This window comes from Lemur catta, chromosome 2 (genome assembly GCF_020740605.2).
Source record: "Lemur catta isolate mLemCat1 chromosome 2, mLemCat1.pri, whole genome shotgun sequence".
Taxonomy (NCBI): Eukaryota; Metazoa; Chordata; class Mammalia; order Primates; family Lemuridae; genus Lemur; species Lemur catta.
In genome coordinates, this window is record NC_059129.1 from 24,399,345 (window position 1) to 24,405,465 (window position 6,121).

Consider the following 6,121-nt stretch of genomic DNA (forward strand, 5'->3'; position numbering starts at 1 on the left):
TCATATTTCACAGCCAGTGATTGATTTTCCCAGGTCTCAAACCTTTTCTCCGGCCTTAGAGAAACCTACACCCAAAGCCCCCGAGCCCACAGTGCCTGGCAGATCACACATCCCCCGGCCTGCTGTCTCCTCCCCTGGCAAGAAGACACCCTGAGGACGAGGAAGGCCCCACCCAGGAGGCCACATGCTGCTCCTGGGCAGAGAGGAAAGCCAGCTCACTGCAGCAGGCTCTTCCCTGCCCCGCCACAGACAGGCGGTGCCAGGCCCAGTGTGGCCCTGGCTCTCCTGTTTGAGAGTAGACAGGGCAAGAGTCCACTCCCTCCCCACTCCCTGGGGGCTGGCCTGTGGCCAGGTGACCCAAACTTAGACAGTCAGACTCCTGCAGAGCCAGCGAGAGGTCTGGCCAAGGGCCTGGGGGTGGAGGTCAGCAGAGACCCTCCCTGGCGGGGGCGCCCAGCCTCCTCCAAGTCTCTGGAGTGTCTCAGAGACTAAGACGTTGGGAGAACAAAGGCCCAATGCCTGACCTGGGGGACAGGCCCCCAATCCTGGTCTGCCGTCCCTGGCTTCAGTGGCCCCTTTTGGCAGGTCTCCCACCTGCCTGGTCCCCTCTGCCTTTTGGACTACTCAGCACTGACTGCATTCATGAGAGTCTCCCTCGTACAGAGGCAGCACCTCGGAGTCAGACAGACAGGGTCCGCATCACACTCAAGTCATTCTGAGCAAGCCACAGCCCTCACCGAGCCCCCAGCTTTCGAGTGTGACCAATGGGGGCATTTCCATCCTCCCGGGGGCCTGTGATGATCAAATGGAGCTTTAAGCTCCAGTTGTGCGGTAGCTTGTTTTACTGTCCACTGGGTGGCCAGGCTGTGCCGCAAGACAGGATGAACAAGGAATGAAGACAAGGTTAAAAGGCAGATAAGTGCGCCCCAGGGAAGAGAAGAGACCAGTGTGTGACTCCAGGTGGCTGGGGACAGACAACACACACGCCCCAAGCTGCAGGGTGCTGCGTCTACTTAGACGGGGAGAGGAGAGAGAGCGCCCAAGATCCAGCCCCGTGGTCAGTAGATCCACCCAGCAACTGAGCGGGCAGTGTGGCAGCACAGACCCCCGTCCTGCTGCAGCAGACGGACACCCCCCACCTGCATGGGGGGGGGTCTGCCTTTCCCAACAGTGCTGGATAAGTGGTACCTAGACTTACCAAGATTTCTTTCCAGAGCTTTCTCCCCTTACTAACCACTGTGGCCGTAACTGTACTGAACATTATTTCACAGCCTGCATGTCCTGGACAAGCCTCATCAATCCACACAGTAAGGGGGTGGGGAGACCTGGAAGAGCAGAAGCTGGGACTGAGACCTTTGCCCCACCTGGAAGGTGAGTCCCCCAGGGTGGGCCATTGCCAAGTTTGCCTGCCCGCCCCCACCTCGTCTCCCGATCAGCTGTCATATCCTTTCATCCTCCAGCCATCTTTGTGCATCATGTCCGCCCTCTCCGTAGGGCCTGGAACCTTCCCCGCTACATCCTCCCAAGGGACAGAGCAAAGGGAGATCCGTCCGTCAGGGAGGAAGTGTGGCTGGATACCTCGAAGGTTCTCGTAAATCCCTGCAGAGTGAATGAACAAAGTGGGTCTCAGATTAGGCCTAAGGGGAAGCCCACTTCATTGCTGACTTGGTGACATAGTCAGTGGCCTGTGACCTCTCCCAGCGGGGAGGACACAGGATCCAGCTCCCACTCATCTGGGGACACTTAAGTGTCTTTCAGTGTACCCACCTGTAAAGTGGAGCGACCACATCTCCAGCTCAACCCCACGCCGTGGTTGTGGAAGGTGGTGGGGCCCTACAGCTCATCCCACATGCTTGTCTCACAACGTGTAAAAACAGGATACAAGTGGCAGCTGGATGCCAGTCCCCACGGCTCTGTCCATCATAAAGCCTCAAGATCTTGATATCTGTGTTGTATGACTTTTAACTTCTCCTTTTTAACTAAGAATTAGCTCGGAGGTAATTGCTTAAATCACATTGAGGAAAATCAATATGAAATAAATTGAACGTAAAGCTAAATTTATCCTGAGCGTGTCCCTGTCGCCTTTGCATAATACAATGACAAAGCAACTATTTTATCTTCCAGGCTTAGAGTTTATTTTTGCTGGACATCTCGAAAGAAGATGTAATTATAGGGCCCATTTATCAACGAGATTAAGGAAATGGAGGAATGGGAATTGCTTTGCAAGAGTTCTGGAAATTACATCAACATGACCCTGAGGTGTGCATTTTTCATGCTATGTCCAGCAAATTTCTTGAATTAGGCAGTTTTCCCTCCTCCCTCCGGACTCCACAAATCAACACACGTGAGCGAGGTTGACCGAGAGGCGGTGTAGGGGCAGGCACCCGGGGCCGGGGCCCCGACTCCCATCCCAGGATGGAAACCTCGTCGTCTCAATGCCAGGCTGGCTGGCAGGAGAAAGACTTGTTTTTCTGCAACTGCGTTGCCAAGGATACAGCATCCGGTTCTCCGGATCTGAATGAAAGAGCCTAGTTTCCGGGTTTTTTTGTGCATTTCATAATTTAGAATGTGTTCGGGTTTCATTTGCAACCCAGCCTGCTGGCCCGTCTTCCCCACAAGTCTACAAACTTGCCCGTAATGAGCATGAATAAACCAAGTCTCTGCTCTAGCTGCCGCCCCAGGAAGGAATTTGGGGGTGTTGGGAGGATTGGAGGATTCTCCTGGTTGGGGGTTCTCAAGACGCCCCCTGGAAATCAGGGCAAACTAGGGTCACCCAGGGGATTTTTACAAAGTGCACCCTCCCAGTCCCCCACTTAGAGGGTGAGGCCCAGAAGTCCCCCAGGTGGTTCTGGTGCGTACTTTGTTCTAGAACCTGCTCAAGTCCATCACCTTCACTTCCCATGAGGCAACAGGGGCCCCGGGAGGGAAGGAAGGTGTCCGGAGTAGATGGGAATTAGCTGCAGCTCCAAGACTAACGCCTCTGGCAGTGCGGTCGCACCGGAAGTGCCAGGCCCAGGGAAATCAAGCGTTCTGATTGGTCAGGCTTGGATCACGTGTCCATTCCTGGGCCCATGGGGTAAGGCTAATCAGCCCAATCCACATGGACCCCGAGTGGAGGGAGGATCCCCCAGGGAAATCAGGGCCCTGCTACTGAGAGAGCGTACGTGAATGGCAACAGCAGTGGGGGTCAGTGTAACCCTAACCCTAACCCCACTCTCTGGAACATGAGCAGAGGACGCCCAAGGCCCAGGGAGTAGCCACTCCACAGAGTCAGGGCTCAGAGACAGGGCCTGATACCCCAGTGCATTCCAGAACCTTCCAGAACCTCATCCATCTTCTCTCCCAGGTCAGCAAAACTATGAAAGTGCAAAGGATCTCGGGAACTATGTCTGCCACAGAGGAAACAGGGGAGACATGTGCAGGGTCGGATTCGAGAAGAAAGGAAAGGAAAAAAGACAGTCTTCAGGCTGGGGGATGAAGAAGGGGTGCAGAGGGGAGGAGCCCACCAGGATCCTGAGGCGAGAAGGCCCAGAATGGACAGTTTATACACAAATGTCTACTGAAAAGAAGACCCTTGAAGAGAAAACAAATAAATAAATAAGGAACTGAAGTCGAGCCAGCCAGGTTCACCTTGGCAGGTGGGTCTACACCCATGGCCCCTCATCCGCCCAGAAACCACAACCACGTGATATTAATGTTCCTTTGATGCCTTTTACAGCAGGGCCCTGGCATTTCCTGATTCAGGACAACAGAGCATTTGGATTTTTTTCTTTAATGGCAGAATTCTGAAGCTAATTAGGCCATTACTCTTCAAAGGTTTAATTTGCTTTGATGGGCCAATCTATAATCATATTTCCAAACAGCTTCTATTTAATTACTGCACAAAATGAATGAGGTTCTTGAGCAATTTGCGTCTGATAAACTCACTGCTATGGTCTGAATGTTTACGTCCCCCCCAAATTCATACATTGAAACCCAACCCCCAGGGTGATGATATTAGGGGGTGAGGGCTTTGGGAGGGGATTATGTCATGAGGGTGGAGCTTCCCCCTTCAGCCTTGTGGGCAACCCCCAGAGCTGCCTGATCACTTTTGGGGGGGATTTAATGTACAGTTATTCAGATTTTTTTTTCTGTTGCTTGCAGTCAGATACTCTTGGCTGATGCAGGAACCGCCCTTTGGAGAGCAGGTCTGCGGGCAGGGAGGGGGCTGAGCTGATGCTGCACTGGGGTTGCTCCATGTGGAACCCCCTGCACCCTCCAGCCCCGACCACATGCCTTGTTCAGCTCGTCTAGATCCTATGTTTGGTGTGGAGACGCCACTATGAATAAGGCAGTGGAAAGAGTACTCGTTAAGTAAGCGATTTCAACACAGCCGTGTGGGCGTCGGGACAGGAGACGCAGGGCCCCGTGGGACCACAGATGAGGGCACCTAATCAGTGTGGGGGCGTGGACGGGGATGAGGAGGGAGCACAGCTGGCAAGTGGGAGGAGAGGAGGGAGCTAGGATAACCCGCTGTCCCGGTTTATGTGAGACTGTCCTCGATTTAGCATTAAAAGTCTCATGTCCTGGGAAACCCCACAGGACAAGGCAACCTGGATGATCAGTTCCCTGAGATGGAGCCCCCAGGGGATTTGTCTGTTCCTGGAATGGAGTGTGTAGGGCAACGGGTGGAGAGAAATCGACGTGGTGGGGGATCACCAGGGGACTTGCCAGCCACAGAAGCAGGTCTGGATCTTAAATCCCAGATCCAAGAGCAGGGAAAGCGTGAGATGACTCATGGATCCCTCCGCCTGCTCTCTGCAAGAAGAAAGCCATGTCGGGGCAAGAGAGGGGACAGGGAGGCCAGTCAGGAGGCTGCTGCATGGGCACTTCCACACAGGGACGCCAGTAGTGGCAGTGGGGGTGATTCAAGCAGTGATTCTGAGCCTCTGGGGGAGGGGCTGGCGACAGACCCACGCCAAGACCATGGTAAGAGCCACAGCCCTTCTCCCCTGATAGCTGCACCCAGCATCCTGCACACACATGCTCTTCTCGGCACACACGCTGTTGCAGGCAGTTCCAGGGCTTTTGCAGACCCCTGAGATTCATCGTGCACCCCAGATTCTGAACCCCTAAATTAGAGCTCCAGGCAGCCACACACTGCAGTGGCATTTGCCATTCTTTGGCAATGCAGCATCATGCCTCCCCTTCTGGTATTTGCCTCCCACCGTGGGGGTCTGTAGGGCTGAATCCTCCCCTTCTCCTCGCTGGCTCGGCAGGGCAGACACTGACGGGGCTCGTCTGGCTGACTCTGGGTCTCATCAGAAGCCTTAAGACTGTGGAAGTTTCCTTATTTGCAGCAGTAGCAGTGACCAGCCCTTTCTGAGGCCACAGTCATCCCTGCTTCTGGGCCATTTCCACCCAGGTAGGTCCTCCAGCCACCTGGCCATGCCAGGGGGCAGGGGGCACAGGCCTCCAATAAACCCCTCTTTGCTCATTCCCAGGTCCGTTTTGTTCAAGTCCATTTTGTACATACAGCAAGCAGGTGGTGGACCCAAGATCCAAACTCAGGCAGTTCTGAGGCACGGCCCATTGCGTTTTCTTACTATCTTGCTGTCTCCTCTCTTTTATTTAAAGCTAATATTACGGATGAAGGTACAGCCTGCACTTGGCTGAAATACAAATGCATAAGTGATTTTTTTTCCATTCCAAGCCTCCACCAAGGAGATTGTGCTTGATGTGAAGAGATTCTCAGGGAGACTCAACTGGTGGCTCTTTCTCCTCTAGGAGGAAATCGCACCCGTCTCTGACTTGCCCAACCAGCGTCCCAGGCCCAGGAAGGAAATCGCATATTGATCACGTACGTCATGACACTGACTCCAGGGGGCCAGGGGCATCGACTAGAAGAACAAGTAATGAATAACACTCCCTAAGAGGGAGAGTATGTCCTGACATTGTCCTCCACACGTGGAGCATTGATTACTGATGGAGTTTAAGGTCTCTGGAAAGGAAACACAAATGTTTAGATACTGACTCAGGCTAAGGATGCTGGATCCTGGTCAGGGGTGATTCCTGCAGGCCCTAAAACTAAGGCAAGCTACAACTTACATCAATAGAAACCTCGTTCAGAAGGGCTCTAAAG

The 6,121-nt window shown here is 53.7% G+C and overlaps 1 long non-coding RNA gene across 1 annotated transcript; it reads left to right on the forward strand.

The window, feature by feature from the left end:
• The first annotated feature begins 495 nt into the window (after window positions 1-495).
• Window positions 496-1,991, forward strand: LOC123631565. Its single transcript, XR_006733188.1, has 3 exons — window positions 496-1,184; window positions 1,272-1,371; window positions 1,461-1,991. It is a non-coding gene; the product is annotated as an uncharacterized LOC123631565 (long non-coding RNA).
• Window positions 1,992-6,121: the final 4,130 nt, after the last annotated feature.